This window comes from Otolemur garnettii, unplaced genomic scaffold (assembly GCF_000181295.1).
Source record: "Otolemur garnettii isolate 467f Iridium unplaced genomic scaffold, OtoGar3 scaffold00006, whole genome shotgun sequence".
Taxonomy (NCBI): Eukaryota; Metazoa; Chordata; class Mammalia; order Primates; family Galagidae; genus Otolemur; species Otolemur garnettii.
In genome coordinates this window covers 14,743,459-14,760,944 of record NW_003852401.1, presented here as the reverse complement: position 1 = coordinate 14,760,944, position 17,486 = coordinate 14,743,459, and positions in this window count along the sequence as shown.

The following is a 17,486-nucleotide window of genomic DNA, read 5'->3' as shown; positions in this document are numbered from 1 at the left end:
TTGCACTAAAATGTGGGGTATGTTTAAAACAGGCAGAATAAATGTAAATGAAGGGAGAGATGAGAAAAAGGTGCTTTTCAGACCTTCAGTGCATGATCTAAATCAGTGAATGGAAGACAAAATGAGTGAGGCTCAGACAGCCTTGAACTTCATCCAGAGAACTCTGTTTTCATGTTTTACATATAATGCTAGCTTCCACGATAGGCTTTGGTTGAAGTGACTTGTAACTCATTTAAAAAAAAAAAAAGAAAGAAAATCAGGACTTCTGAATCTTAAAAATAACAGAAGGCAAGTGTTTAGACAAAATGCAAAAATAATAAAAAAAAATAGCTTATGAAAGCTATAACCCATTTATAGCCCAAGAAGAAGGGAAAAGGGTAGAGGCAGGGGAGGGGAGGAGGAAGGATGAGTGGAGGGAGAGTAATTGGTGGGACCACACCTACAGTGCATCTTACAATGGTACATGGGAAATTTACTAGGTGTAGAATAGAAATGTCTTAACACAATAACTAAGAAAATGCCGTGAAGGCTATATTGATCACTTTGATGAAAGCATTTCAAATTGTATGTAAAACCATGTACACAGCTATGATTTAATAAAAAATAAATAAAAATGATTCAAGAAAAAAATAGGAAAAAAGAAGATAAAGAATGTTAGAGCACAGCCACAAAGGACTGTCCATCTTCCACAAAACTCTTCTCCCTCCGTATTTTCTATTTGCTGTTCTCTTATCTTATGTTTCCTCTTGGTATTTCTTTTTCTCTGACAATTTCCTTCCAACCTGGACTTTAAATATTCACTTACAAATTTATCCTTTCATTACACAGTTTTGACTGCTAGAAAATGGAATAAATGGGCCAGATGATTTTTGCTCATAAGGAACTCCTTCTGTGACAGAGGGAACAAATAGGGAGAACTGATCATTTATGATATCAAACACAACGCCCTATCTCAGTTGCATAAACAGCTGCATGACCCAGGGAATGAAACAACCAACCTAAAATAAAGAGCATGGCCTCTGGATTAAGTGAGATTTATATTCAAATTGCAACTTTACCATTCCATAGTTATGTGCCCTTGATTTGTAAAAATTACTAACTCTATCTCTACACACTTTCTCTTATCTATGACAAGGAACAATAGAAGCAGCTGCCTTGTTGCATTACAGGGAAGAGTGAATATGGCCAAGAATGCAAAGCGCTTAGCAGTGCCTACTCCAGATGCACACTGGATAAATACCAGGAATAGTGAGAATGGAAAGCAGAAGGAACAAGAGGAAGAAAAATGGAAGAACCAAGACACGTTTCACAAAGGAGATGAAGTTTAAGATGTGCCACCCTCAATGAATAGAAGTTCACCAGGCCTGAGAGGTGGGAAAGTAATTTCCAGGCAGAGTGATTGTTGTATCCTAAGGTTCTAGTCTCTGACCATTTCAGGTTGCCCAACCCAAGCTCTCATGGAGAAATGGTATCCACCATTACTATGCCTTAGACTCTCAACTAGGCTGATGCCTTCTGAAATGACAAAATGAGATTTAATATTTCTTCTGATCTTTCCTTCTATTAAACTTATCTGGCTTGATGTATACAAAACACAAACTCAAACACTTTAAAAGTAAACTCATAATAATTCTCTGTTCCTATACTGTCTGTCCTCTTTATATACTCTCTTAGAGATACAGAAATTTCAGAGCTGTCATAGACTCCTCTCCTATTGCCCCTCTGCTTTCTGCATTTAAATCATCTCTTGATTCTATGTCAAATTTATCTTCCAGATCTGGCTCCACCACTCCAAAATCTTCCATCTATTGCCTGAACTTCTGAAATAGTGCCCAGTTGTTCTTCTACACATAGAATTTCCTTTATCTAGAAAGTGATCAATTGTGTTTCTGCATTCGTTCCCAAAGATTGATTAGGCAACTATAAGATTCCAGGAGTTCTTCCAGATGCTGGAAAATCAATAATCAAGAATTCTCCAAGTTTCTGAAGAATGTATTTACATTTTCATACTATGTTTCCCTGAAAATAAGACTTACCCCCAAAATAAGCCCTAGCAGGATTTCTATGCAGTTGTTAAATATAAGCCCTACCCTGATAATAAGACCTAGTGATGGGCGTGGCTATGCAGCGTATCTGCATAGTCACGTCATACATTTTGGCATGGACAGTAAGATATCCCCTGAAAATAAGCCCTAGAGTGTCTTCTTGAGAAAAAAATACATGTAAGACAGTGTCTTATTTTGGGGGAAACACGGTAGTATAATCTCCACAAAACTAATCATGTCAACTGTTATACAACTTCAATCAACTCTGAATTGCAAAAAGTAGATAACTTAGCATATTATAAAAAGCCCTTCATAATAAAGATACAGTCCATTTTATAGAAACTTCTTCTCCAAATGACTCCATTCTTAGCTAACAAAACATCTATCCAATATCCAACTATACCACACCCTTTCTGGTCTTTGTGCATGGTAATTTATATTTCTGCACTTCCCTACATCTCTGTCTGGGGAAGGGCATAACTTTCAATAACTTAACTAGTTTAATACCTTGTCAATGAAAATGAAATTGAACAATTAATGTGTTTCTACGTGGTCTTCAGTCTGCTTTAGTTCCATCAGTGATCATCTAAACCTCTGGACTTTATTTTTGGACTGTTTGGATTAACGCTTTCTGACTAGCAGTAGAAAATAATCTTCCATATCTCCCTAGAAAACCTATTCCTATTGATCTTCTCCATACCTCTTCCTACCTCATTCATAGTCAAACACCACAGACCTACAAGAGAATTAAAACACACAAATGTAAAATTGATGCACATTTGAGGAGGTTTTGATAACTGTAGGGTATTTTATCCTTCTTTTTAAACATATAATTTCTGAAAGTGAAAGCAATCCCACATGTTGGACCTATTCAAATCTTAATTATATGTTGGAAGTAGAATTAGTATTAAATATACAATAATAATCATTATTTATTGATCATTAAATGATTATTTAATGATGATTTATTGATGTTTAAATGATTATTTAAATAATCATTAGCTGAGTGTGTGACTATTCAGCTGTGTTGCTGAACACATTTTCCTCATTTCTTTCGAAGGAAATGTAATGGCTGGAGTTAAATTCACCCCTATGTAGTGTATACTAGTATTGAATTCATTTGCTCATTCTACAGATATTTCTTAGAAGATTACCATGTGCTATGTACATTGCAAGACTGGCTGTATACAGTGCTAAATAATAAAAGCTCTTTGTTCCAAAGGTACTCTCAGTCAAGTAGAAAACAGAAAAGAAAATCAACAAATATCATTTCTTTACTGCTATAGAGAAGTCTATTTGGAAAACTGTGAAGTCTAGAAGCTCAACTAACAAGAAGATGGAGGAAAGTGTTCATTAGGTAAGGACAAGTGTCCAGTACACAAACTTACAGAAAAGAACATAGGTCTCCAAATAGAGAATCCAGCAATGTGAGTGAAATTAAATGTGGAATCCCTCCTGAACTCTATGAGCCATTGCCTTAGACCTTGTGTTAACTGCTTTTTCTCTCAACATTAATCAAATAGTAAGTGCTCAGCAAACATTTCTGGAGTAGATAAATAGCTATTAGTAATAACTAGTAAAAAATGATAGTTCTCAAATTACTTAAAAATTCTAATATGTGGTACAGAATTAAAGGCTGGGATTAGAAATAACATGTAAAATAAACACATTATTTTTAAATTTGGTCTTCAATATTTGCTTAGACCTCATAGATAATTAAATAAATTTGACAAAAGGTGCTGTGATAGAGACTATCAAAATTAGATGACATTCACTGTGGACCAGAACTTTTCTTTTTCATTTCCAGACAGAATTAATTAATATCATCAAGAAAGATCTAGCATGAGGTAGATACACGCTAGTGCAGGAAAAATAAATTCATTAGCTAAATAAATGTGTGTTTATGTTGCTATGTGTATACATAATACACACGCACATGTATCTTTTAAATGTGATAATAGTTTCATTTAGTATAAGCCTGAGGAAGCAGTACAGAGATGACATGAAGGGACTTGCCACCTCTGCGGTTATTTCTGGGTTATATCCCCATAATAATAAGCAAAATTAGCCACAATCCATGCTGTTGTCAACTAGCACACTACCGTTATTTTCTTTAAAACTGAGAAATTCTGGCTGTGATTACAGTGTCATCCTTATTCATAGTCAAATTCTACATGAGTTGACTCTGTAATCCCAGCACTTTGGGAAGCTGAGGCAGGAGGACTGCTTAAGTCCAGGAGTTCAAGACCAGACCGAGCAAGACCCAGACCCCATCTCCACAATAAATAGAAATATCAGCTGATTGTGATGGTTGTCTGCCTTGCAGTTCCAGTTACTATACAGGCTGAGATATGAGGCTTCCTTGAGGCCAGGAGTTTGAGGCTGCAGGGAGCTATGATGACCACACTGGACTCTAGGTAAAGTAACAGAGTTAGAGTCGGCCTCAAAGAAACAAACAAACGAAAACCCTGAGAAATTATAAAGGAGCCCACAGTACAATAGAAAAATGCTTATTATCTGGAAATTGCTTAGTAAGGACAAATAATAGAATAATGTGGAAAAAAGTATGGATGTTGAAGTCCGTCAGAAGTGAGTTGAAATTCTACATCTGGCCCTAGTGACTTTGGGCAAAGAAAAATCCCATCACTTCATTTCTTCTTAGGGGTCTGGCTCTATCTTATCCTTCAGATTCAAGTAAGATAATCTCCTTAAAGACTTAGTTGTTCCAAATGGAACTCTCCATATTCCTCCACTCCCCCTTCCCCATTGCCTCAAAACTAGCCACCCACCTTTCATCCAGTTGTCTGATAACAGTCCTGTTTCTTTCTCTCTTTTGTTCAAACATCACATCCAAACCCATCAAGAAGTCCTGCCAGCAAGATCTTTGAAAAAAATCCTGGATGTAACCACTTCTCAGAATCTCCGACACTTTCCCGTTACTCCAAGTCCGCGTCATTGCCTAGAGTCTAGGCGTCCTCAAACTACAGCCCGTGGGCCAGATGTGGCCTGCCTAGGATGTTTATCAAGCCTTCTGGGTGTTTTTGCCACTGCTGCCTGTCCTGCTTAGCAGCCGACTCGTCCTGGGGCCCACAGTCTGGCCCTCCACTGATCTGAGGGACAGTGAACTGTTCCCCTGTTTAAAAAGGCTGAGGACCCCTGAACCACTATAGTGTCTCATCTGCTGCCACTCGGATTATCTGCTCTTTATCCTCCATAGGACAGAACAACCTTTTAAATTATAAACTAGACTGTGGCACCTGCTTACGAAAATCCTCTAGAGGTTTATTATTCCAATAAGAAAAAGAAAATAATTGCCTAACAGACCCTATGTGTAGTGAACACCTCCTCACTCTAACCTCAGTAGCTTTCCTGCTGTCTTGAACAATTGCAATCACACTCTAATCTCAGGGTCTTTATGCCACACTTTCCTTAGGTCTCTCCCCAGATCCCCACGGAGATCCGTTTTTGCTTTCATTCAGGTCGTGGCTCACAGTCATCTGTCCGGGAAGTCCTTCCCTGACCACCCCTGCAAGGGAAGCTCTCCTTCCTCAGTCCTGCTTCCTGCTACACTGGAAACTCTTCATAGTGCCAACCTAATATTATACATTGATAATATTATTTTATGTTTATTTGTTGTATGTCTCCCACACAATAAAATGTATTATGGGAGAATTTGTGGCACTTCTTAACTATCCCCTGTTTTATTAACAGTGCCTTGCACGTTGTAGGTGTTTTGTAAATGTTTGTTGAATGAATAAAGTATCCTAATGCCTCCTCCAGAGACCCAGGTTGGGTGTCTCTGTGATGTGTGTCGTTGTACCATCCTATCTTCTTTTTTGCTAGGACAGAAGATATATTTATTTACTTTTCTATATCCATCACTGGATTATATGCTTTTTAGGATCAAAAGACCGTATCTGTCTTATTCATCATTGTATGCCTCAGTGGATAGCAAAATCTATTGTATAATAAATGCTCGATAACTACTTTTTTCTTTGATATTTATTTATTTTGGAGGTGAGAAGAAGTCTCAACTTGTTGCCCAAGCTAGAGTGCTACAGCATCAGCCTAGTTTGAAGCAACCTCAAACTCCTAGGTTCAAGTGATCCTCTTGCCTCAGCCTAGTGGGGAGGACTACAGACACTCACCACAACACATGGTGAGTTTTTCTATTTTTAGTAGAGAGAAGGTGTTGCTTTAGCTTGGGCTGGTCTCAAACTCCTGAACACAAGTGATTCTCCCAGTTTGGCCTCCCAAGGTGCTGGAAGTACAGGCAGGAAACTCAGCACTGGGTCCTAGTAAATATGGTTGAACAGAATAGTAGTTGATCAAAGTGCCCAGGTCTCATTCAGTACTAAATAAATAAGAGTTGTGATAATAATGAAGTAATTCATATTTTATGCTACTGGAAAGGTCTTAACTAGGGCCTGCCTAAAGACAGGAAAAATCTGAAGGGAGGGGGGAGGCTGGCTGGAGGGAGGGTGATTGCTGGGACCACACCTATGGTTCATCTTACAAGGGTACATGTGAATCTTTCTAAAGGTAGAATATAAGTGTCTTAACACAATAACTAGGAAAATGCCATGAAGGCTATGTTGACCAGTTTGATGAAAATATTTCAAATTGTATATAAAACCAGCACACTGCACCCCATGACTACATTCATGTACACAGTGATGATTTAAAAAAAAGTAAGAACAGGTGTGAAAAATAAGCCATTTGTCATTTCTATTTTAACATTAGATGGTGCAATCAACGTAATTTAGATTTATCATCCATAGGGTAGTCACTCTGAGGTGAGGAAGATGCCTATAGTTTATTTCTAGCATGCTGAGAAGTATTTTCCCAGCCAAGGAAAATAACAGGCATTAATGTCATCATATTCATTTTTTTCTTATACCACTGTGCCCTAAAAAGAAATATACCTTTTTGGCTCGGTGCCTGTAGCACAGTGGTTAAAATGCCAGCCACATTCACCAGGCCTGGGCCAGCTAAACAACAATGACATCTGCAACAAAAACATAGCCAGGCATTGGGGCAAGCGCCTGTAGTCCCAGCTACTTGGGAGGCTGAGGCGAGAGAATGACTAAAGCCCAAGAGCTGGAGGTTGCTTGAGCTATGACACCACGGCAATCTATTGAGGATGACATAGTGAGACTCAGTCTCAAAATATAATAATAAATAAGTTAAAAGTAAAAAAGAAATATACTTTTAGTCTAGTGCTATTGCAATATGCATTCAAAAACAGCATGAATTTAAGCACATGTTTATAGGAATAGAAAAAAAAAAAAAAAGAAACAAATTACCTTACAATTGTAAAGCAGTTGCTAACCCATCAGGAAAGCTGTCAAGAAATTATACATTATTTTCAAAAGTAGAGAAAGGAGATGATCTTAATCCCTAGAAAAGAGCTGAGTCAAATGACTGTCAAAGAAATGAAGTAAAATCTGTGGGTGCCTTGAACTAACTCTCCATCATTTTGGACTGCTACTTTAGTTTCTTATTAAAATGAAAAAGAGAGCTCCTTGAAAAGCTATCCAAATTTTACATCATGATATACAAAAGTTGGATATTAATTTTTGTACCCTCATGGAAATTTCTATCAATATAAGTTACTAGAATCCCAGATTCCTGTGGCAGCCTTTTCCCCTGAACAATAGAGGTGTTCATTATTAAAATTTGAGAAATGTAAATATTATGACAGCATGTTAGGTCATTAATGTCAAAAAACAAAAACAAACAAACAAAAAAAAACCTTAAACGATGAAACCATTGCAGTCCAAGCCAGGGTAACAGACATTATTGTGTGATTATAATAACACAAGCAACAGGTGAATGATTTCAGATTCAACACTTTTCATTTGTAGTTATTACATTTTCTTTCCCATGTGAATACCATCAGAAAACGTTGGTTTCTATCCTAGACTTAATTTTTAAGTATCTTTAGTCATTCAAGAAATTTTCAAGAAAGAATGGTCTTCATTTTGAATATGTCGGCACACGCTTGGAGACTACAACAAGCACTGTCTCTTTGATAACACTGTGAAGCACGATTCCTATGGGGCCAGCCAGGGGAATGCAAGCCTTGGTTGGATTTGATATAGTTTCTCTAGATCTCTTAACCTTCAACTTTCAACTTTCAGATTTGATTTCCTTTTTTTTTGAGACAGGATCTTACTCTGTCTTCCAGGCTAGCTCACTGTAACCTCCAACTCTTGGGCTCCTTGGGCTCCTAAGATCCTCCTGCCTCAGCCTCTGGAGTAGCTGGGACTAGAGGCTTGCATCACCACACTCAGCTTATTTACTTTTTTTTTTTTTAACTTTTTTTTTATAGAGATGATATCTCACCATTTTGCCTAGAGTGTTGTCAAACACTTAGCCATAAGCTATTTTTCTGTTTTGGCCTCCCACAGTGCTAGGATGAGGGTGAGTCAGAGGTCCATCTCAAACTTGTTTAAATGTCATGTTCCAACTAAGTTGAACATATCAAATCCACTTACCCCCCAAAACAACTTTGTAAAGTTATTTCTCAGCCTATTGTTCTGAAAGTAATTTTTAAAACTCTAATTCCTGCCTCGATCTCTCTCTCTCTCTCTCTCTACTTGGATATAAGTTAAAATTATCAGGTAATAGAAATCGTTATTAGATAATTCCAGACACTTGACACACCAGACATGACCAAATAAGTCCTAAATTTATGCTTTCTTTGCTCAGATCATAGTTCTAAGTTCAAAGCTCTAAACTAGCAGGTGTAGTATCTTTATGGATTCCAAGGGCAAGGCTATGAATTTTTTACTTTTAGATGTATTTTTTTACTGTTCGTAAAAGTCGGCTATCATAAATCTGCTAGTTTAAAAAAATCTGCAGCTTTTTGAATAGTGGCCCTTGTATTTCGATTTAAACCAAATGGGACCAAACTTATTACTTCTATTCTGAAAGGTCATTTTTCATCATGGTTGTATTAGAAAATAAATCATTTAAAGCTATCCTTTGGATGGTTCTTTGCATGCATGTCTTAAGAACACGCAGTAAGAGCTTCTTTGCAAAGCAGTTTATTTGTTAAACCAGAATGGTCTGAAGCTGCCACCTTCTGGCACTCAGGTGATATTTCTCTAAATTCAATATTCTGCCATGGTGACATGACATAATTACCACCCGCACAGAACCCTCCATCACTATCAGAGAGAGGACTGTAAGTGCGACAAAGGCAAAATGGTAACATTCTGCAATGTGTGTGTGTGTGTGAAATATTAAAACATTATTGATAGGAACAGTTTGCAGTGGTAGAACTCTAAGAACTAAACAAGTTTCTGTTAAAGTTAGGCAAGCTCTACTATTTGACATCGGGTCACTTTTATCTTCTTAGAAAACTTAAAGTTTGGGTGGGATGGAAGTTTTTTTTTTATTTCTTATAGCATAACTGTGTACATTAATGCAATCATGGGGTACAGTGTGCTGTTTTCATATACACTTTGAAATACTCTCATCAAACTGGTTAACATAACCTTCATGTCATTTTCTTAGCTATTGAGTTAAAACGTTCATACTCTGCTTTTAGAAAGATTCACTTGTACCCTTGTAAGATAAACCATAGAGGTGACCCCACCAATCTCCCTCCCTCCCCCATTCCCCCTCCACTCCCCCTCCCACCCCCTTCCCATATTCTAAGGCTACACTTAGGTTATGACATTCCTATAAAAGCTATGAATTAATTTCAAAGTAGGGCTGTGTACATTGGATACTTTAAGTTTTTATTACAGTTATTTTGGTGTTACCTCAGCAGAGGAAACCATTCATTTGTACTGTGTCAATGGCCTGCTTTAAGACTAGTCAAATAAATTCCTTAATAAAGAAGATTTTAAACTTAGAAAACACTTATTAATATAAACCAAACTGTTAACAGTTATCCCTAATTAGCAAATATTTGAAAAGAAAAATTTATATTGTAAAAATATTTTAAGCACATTTATCAATTTTTCTGATGAAAGGGAAAATGGATTCTTTTTAATTACATGGATAATTCAGAGCAGATTTTCATTTTAGAATAAACTCTTAGGATCATTAAGGAGCAAAGTCCCGTGCTGGAGTAAATGGGTCAAATGTGAGAACCCGCTGAGCTCCATGAATGGTTGCTTTCTTGTTTTTCTGAGAAGGCTATTTACTTTTTGAAACAGTCCAAAGAATGAATTAAGAGCTTTACTCTTTTCCTCATTTTTGTGTCTTTTATATAATGCCTTTCTCTCAGCGAAGGGCAGCAGGGTTAAATATTTAGAATGAATAAAGTAGCGCCAAGAAAAGAAATTGGCAACTTCTTGGGCGATGCTGAGTAATTAAGTAGACCCACAGCGCCTGCTGGAATTATAGAACATAAGCAAAGATTAATGAGGCCTGAAAACGTAGGGTCCCACAGTCTCCAAACAATGTGCGAGGTGTCTCACCTCAGCTTTCTCCACACTGAACAGCTGCCTATATTCCAGGCAAGCAAAATTGTGTTTGTGCCTGCTTTGCTTCAGAAACAGTTTGGCAAAATTCATGATAAAGAATTTAGCTTTGTCTTTTTTGGTTCTGCAACCATGGTAATTAGCATTGATCTCTGTCCCGGACTACAGAGTACCCAGGAGTGAGCATATGTGTCCTGCCTGTGTTTCCTGGTTTCCTTACTAACACGGGTGGTCACGAACCAGGATCTTATACGGAACTCTATTTATTATCACAGTCAAAATAGAAAATAACATTCATCTTCACTTCTCTCATGGCTAAGACTACTGAGAGGTAGAATACTTCTCGTGGTCAGGGAGCTTTGAAGGTTTGCCATCTTTGGTGAAGGACGCACTGACTGCAATAAAAATGGTTTTGTCAATTAATTCTAGATCCTGGTTACTGTTTTTTTTGTTTGTTTGTTTGTTTTTTTTTTTTTGCAGTTTTTGGTCAGGGGTGGGTTTGAACCCACTACCTCCAGCATATGGGGCCGGTGCCCTACTCCTTTGAGTCACAGGCACCACCCCGATCCTGGTTACTGTTAATGCCAAGTAGTTGTTTGTTTGTTTGTTTTATCTAAGTTTTTTTTAAGTTTTTGAAAATAATTTAAATAACTGAGTTGAAGAATTTAATTCCAGTACTTTATTGAGTTGATAACTTTCAAGAACCAGCATGGGGAAGGGGAACAAAACAGAGTGGAAGTGGTGGGGATTGAGGAAAATATAGAACAAAAGAAGACACAGAGATGAAAGATGGGATTGGGAGGGCTGATGAGCTGATGGCTGCAGCCAGCACCAAAGCACAAAATCAGCTTTATTTTATAGTATCTGGATAGGGTTGTCTACCGGGGAGTACCATAGACAAAAGACATATCTTTGGTCTTACAGTATGATTGGAAAATGTAAATGACTTTGATAAAGACAAATCATCCTGTTAATAGTATCTACTCAACCTCATTAACATATGACAAGAAGTGAAAAGGGAAAGATCACAAGGAGTTTAACTAGACAAAGAAAGAGCTTCTGGCAAGGGGAGCATGAAGAAAGGAATATGGTTGTTTGGGAAAGGAGGAGAAGCAGTTGAGGGTTCATTCCCTGAATGTTCCCCAGGCTATGGGGGTCCTGCCGCCTGGAAACCAGCTCTCCAAGTGTAACTGTCATAGATGTAAAAAAAATTCATATCTAAATAGATAAAAAGTCATCCTTGCCTGTATTTACTTAACTAAAATACTCATTTTTTTATTTTCAGCAACAACTTGTTGAAAGAAAATACTGAAATATGGCTAGTAAATAAACATATTTCTTGATTGTAGTCAGTTGTCATAAGGTACTTATAAAGGTTTTGTTTTATATTGTATATAAATAGCTGAAAAATCAATACAAAACTTTTTATTTGTTTAAACAGGTAATAAAATTCTACTTTCAAATGTTTTAAGTGTGCATACATGAAAAACTAATCATTCATATTTTTACAACATTTTGGCATTAAAATACCTAAAATTCCCAAAGTTGCCAAGCACGTCTCTTCAAGTCTTTTTTTTTTTATCATGGAATAAATTATCCTTTCTCTCATTATTAATAGGTCACGGATAAGTCATTTTGGATTTTACTAATTTAAGAGTCTAAAGTTTGTTTTCCTTGTGTACTAAGCAGCATAATCTCACTCCCCTTGTTGTCTGTTGTGGCTTGCGAACCCAAGGCGTACATTGAAAGATGTGTTAAGGGCCAGAGGAAGGACAGCTGCAAGTATGAGACCAGGTGTGGCTGGGAGTCTCAGCTCCACCAGGTGAGCACTCTTCTGTCATCCTGAATGCTGTTCTTATACATCAACAAATCTCCTGTTTGTGTTTAAATGACAAACCTGTGGTAATTTTTCCCCATGTCAACATTATTGTGGGAGGCGAGGTGAGGATTTCCTTTGGGATTCATTTGACTGAAAAATGATGAGTTCAAAAAGCCCAAAAATACTATATTTAATTGCGTTTAAAGATTTGTTAAAATAATCTCTCATTCTCATTGGCTAGGTTATATAAAAGCTCTCATAAGTGAAAAAAAAATGAAATGAAAATGTAAATGAGTGATTCTGCAATGCAAGCCTTGTTTAGTTCTTTTGCTATTTTCCTTTTTCCATCTCAAATGGTGGAAAGGTCACATATGATTGAAAAGCCCGTCAGAGAGAATATCAGATTCAACAACACAATAACATGAAGATAGAGATGGATAATTCAGCTGACAGCAGAGTTTGGTTATTTGATGTTGGTAAGCTCTCAGAACGATATCTTTACTGGGAAGCACCCACTAAAATATTCTTCAATGACTTCCTATCACAACATAAGCTTTACTGTGTATTTAATGTGATTTCCTGCTGTCTCTTGGAGAAAATGAGAAAGAGTTTAAATCAAGATACAAAATGATGTGAAAGGCAAATCAAAAAGCCAATGGCAAACTTTAAAAACTGTTTTTATTGCCCATTAGCACTAGTTAAGTGACAAGAGATATTTATTTAAGTACAATCTATGAAATAGACACATAAGGAACATCTTATGAGATGATTACATATTTCAAAAAGGAGGAAGTGGCATTTCCTATGTGTTTTGTTTTTAATTTGGGGAAGAAAAGACTAAAATCTTGGATGGATGAGTTCCGGGTGCACAGCAGACTTGCTCCCCATCACCCAGAATGGAAATCAAGATTCCTTGATAGGCTGCTGATCATTCAATCTATTTCAAGCAAGCATAAACAAGAAGGCAAAAAATAGCTAGGAGAATTTTGCTAGACTACACTTTCGGGCTTCTTGAAAATTATTTCACACAGTGTACTAAACAAATCAAACCCTATAGGAAATAAGAAGGGAAGAATGAAAGCATTGCCCTGATAATTTAGTTTCAAACCTTTTAAAATTCAAGAGTTAATCAACAATGGCCTTGGTTCCCAGAACCAGGCAACATCTTAGGAGACATGCTCTGGACAGTTTTTAATTTCCTGATGTCATGATTGCAGCCCTCCTGTTGAGTGACTATCAGGCTGGGGTCTGCTGTTGCTTGAGGAAGCTTCAGATGGTTTACCACAGCCACAGGAACACAAGTCTCAAAGGCACCAGTACCCTCTTACCTCCAAGTTCTCAATGATAAATTTCAGAAAGGTAAATAACGTTCAAGTTAATTAAAAATGACCAAGAGTAGATTGGTATGGTATATTTGTTGTCTTGTTTTTGTTTTGATTATATATTTGCATGTGTTATCGCAATTTTAAAACCTAAAAAAAACTTAAATTTTCATTTTTTACTCATTGCAGGAGAAGGATTTTGCTATACATCAAGAGACCTACTAAGCAATATAAGTCTCTAATCCAGGGAGATTTTATTCTAGAATGAGAAACCAACAAATAAGCAGGGAATTCAGTAAGCCTTGTAATGTGTGTAGTAAAAGACAACTGGGAAAATTTTTGAATGAATTATTCAGGCGGTTTAGGTTGGGAATGAGACTAGGTGGAATGAAATTTCTCACCTGAGTAATTCTCAGACTTTATATAAGGGAATGCAGAAAAGGATGAGAAAAAGAGAAGGTTGAGAATGACGACTGATAGTCCTAATACATTAAGCACAGGGCATGGAAGGAACAGGGACATGGGGAATATTTCAAGTTGGCTGGAGGATAGATACTGAGAAGAGAAAGGGGCAAAAGGGAAAACTGCAGTGGTAAGCACAGGCCTTAAATTGTTGTTGTCAAATTTGTACTTTGTAACGAGAGCAAAAATAAGTCACAACAACTCTCAGTGGTGGGTTTTATTAAACGCCTCATACAAAAATGAATTTGAGATTTAAAAATTATATGTGATTTCTCAATATAATTTAGTGTATTAGTGATTTTTCAATATAATTTAGTGTGTCAGTCTGGGTTCCAGCAGGAAACTGACAGCCCCCTTGACCTGAATAAACACAAGGGTTGACTAGAGGGACTGTTGACAAAGAGACTATTATTGTTCAGGGTGTGAGGACATCCTCAAGGTGCCCATCTACACAGAAAGTGCATATTATGTCCAGGCTTAAAGGACGAGGGGGAGAGAGTGATTATGAACAGGCAGCAGGAAAAAATGTGTGGAAAGCGCCATCCAAAATTTGGTGAAGGGAAGGTGTGTACCCAACATGCACATCACGACGTGGGCAAGGGTAATAGGATCCTTGGCCCTACTTCACATTGGTTGAACCCAACTGAAAGCCACAGGGTATGGGAGACATTTGACCCAGTCTCAGCACACAAAGCATGGTGAAAGGAGGTGGAGTGAGATCTAAAGAGGCGAACAAAAAGGACAAACAGGAAACCCATAGCTGAGTTCAAGCTTAAACCTGGTCCTCCATCTCTAAGTCCAAAATCATGAGGTATACTGTAAAATACAGAAATGTGTGTGTATGTGTGCATATAGGTGTATACGCATCTATGTACAAAATTATCAGGATCATAAATTACCTTTATATGCCAGTATTCTATTTCTATCTTTATATAAATAATAAAATTTATTAATAAGCTATTAAAAGAGTAGAATTATTTTAAAAAACTATGACCTGCTGGATAATAAATAACTATGCCACAGAATGTGGACAGTATGATGTACCTTTATGTTCCCATAAAGAATACAATGAATGGTCTTGATGCTGCAAGCAATGGTAGAAAAAATAAATTTATATTCACCCAAAGGGGAAAGAACTATGAGGATACCTTGAAATTCAAGATAGAATTTCTAAGATAATTAGAATTTGTGCAATTTCATTTATTTTAATGACAAAATAATTCACCAATTTAAAAAAAGCCTTAAAGAAGAAAGAAAATTTGTCCTATTCTTTTAAAATATAAATGTGTACTTTTCCATTTTAAATAAACTAGATATTACTTTCTCAATTGATCCTTTAATAAATATAACCAAAGTTTTAATTGCACACTTTAGTTTTGAAAAATTATACTTTGCACAGTACAATACCAGATAACAATTTAAAAAATAGTAAGAGTGCTAATAAATTATTTTTATGATAAGAAGGATTATTCTTCATGATGCGTGCTAGATGAATGCATGTATAACATCTAGGCAAAATAGCAAAATTGGCACACCGAACAGTACACAAAGCATTTAACTGGAAATTATTTTATTTTTACTAAGGTTTAAACTAGCTTTAAAAAATGTTCAATTCACCTAATTTCCCTATGCTTCCATTTTTTCCTTCAGAAATTGAAGGAATTAAAAAAGTTGATCCCTTGGATTCACTCTTGCTCTAAAATCCTATGATTCCTCAACAATTAAAACATCCAGGTCTGTATTTAAATATATTATGCCAGTAATATAGGAGTAAGAGCCCTAGATTACTCCACTTAGATATTGTTAAAAAAAAAAATTAAAACTCTAAGCTGGAGTTTATTTGAATGTGAAATAGACAAAAAAAAAAAATCCTTCATAGAACTGTTGAGAGAATTAAATGAAAAGATGCATGTGAAGCAAGTCTAAAAGATAGCTAATGTTTCTACATAAGAAAAGTAATACACTCCCTCCATGAATTTTTCTCTTTTTTTTTTGAGACAGAGTCTCAGCTGTTGCCCTGGTTAGAGTGCCTGGCATCATAGCTCACAGCAACCTCCAACTCAGGATCAAGTAATCCGATCCTCTTGTCTCAGTTTTCTATTTTTAGTAGAGACAGGGGTCTTGCTTTTGCTCAAGCTGGTCTCCAACTTGTGAGCTCAAGCTACCCACCTACCTCTGCCTTTTAAATAGAACAAGAATAAAAATAAGACCCAAAGTCAAATTATATAGTGCCAATTAGCAAGTCTTTATTAAAGAAAAGACCGAACAGGCTGGCTGTTCCCCCAGTGTGGAGAGCAGTCCAGACCACCAGTAGAGTTCAGCTTATATAATGTGGGCTGATACAATCTTGGGTGAGTTTGCATGATCAGAAAATTGCAGAGGCAGGTATTATTGAAATGCTTACAGGGTATACAATAAAAATAATCACAAACATCCAGTCACATTGGTTTTAGTCATTCCTTCTAACAATATCTTTCTAGCCACCATGTCTGGTTGGGCCTCTCAGTATGGTGGAGGTCACAGAGGGCAGATTGGGGAAGTGTGGACTAGTTTCTGCAGCTCAGACTTCTCAGTATCATGACCTCTGTTTTCCCCCCTTTTTTTTCTGTCTCCTTTAACATTTCATTAAACAGTAAACAGTTTATTATGATTCCTTACACACTTATACTATACTTAATATCTAATGCTTTCTACCATTTATCATTTATTAATCTTTTTGTTATCTATTTTACTTACTCCTAAACTATTGTTAAGCCTTAGTAACTTCCCTAAACTCCTGTTGAGCAGTCTCCCTCCCCCTCCTGCTATTGATTGTGTCTTGCTGATTTAGCAAGAATTTAAGGGAAAGCAAACAAAACGGGGGTGAGAGTGACAGAATTTTTATCCCATCTCACTACCATGGTCACTAGAGCAAGAAAATGAAAAGTATAAACATGGAAATGCTATTGGGGATAAAATGCAGACTTTGTCATAAAGTCACAACCTGAAAAGATAGACTTGGACTCCACTTAGATGCAATCAATTGGTGATTTTATTTCAGCTGTGCAGGGGGCCACTGCTCTGAGAGACCGGTGGCCTTGAAGTACAGGGCAAGTTGTCTTTTATATTATTTTTTTCTTTGCGTAGCTTAAGCAAGCAGGTGGTACCAAAGCAGAACTCAGAAGGTTGCAATTACCAGGGGCGGGGTTACAGCTTGGGTGACAATGGATACATATTAGGTAACAATGGTTCTAGTTTAGGTAACAATGGTTATAGTTTATGTAACAATGGTTATAGTTTAGGTAACAATGGTTCTAGTTTAGGTAACAATGGTTCTAGTTTATGTAACAATGGTTATAGTTTAGGTAACAATGGTTCTAGTTTATGTAACAATGGTTCTAGTTTATGTAACAATGGT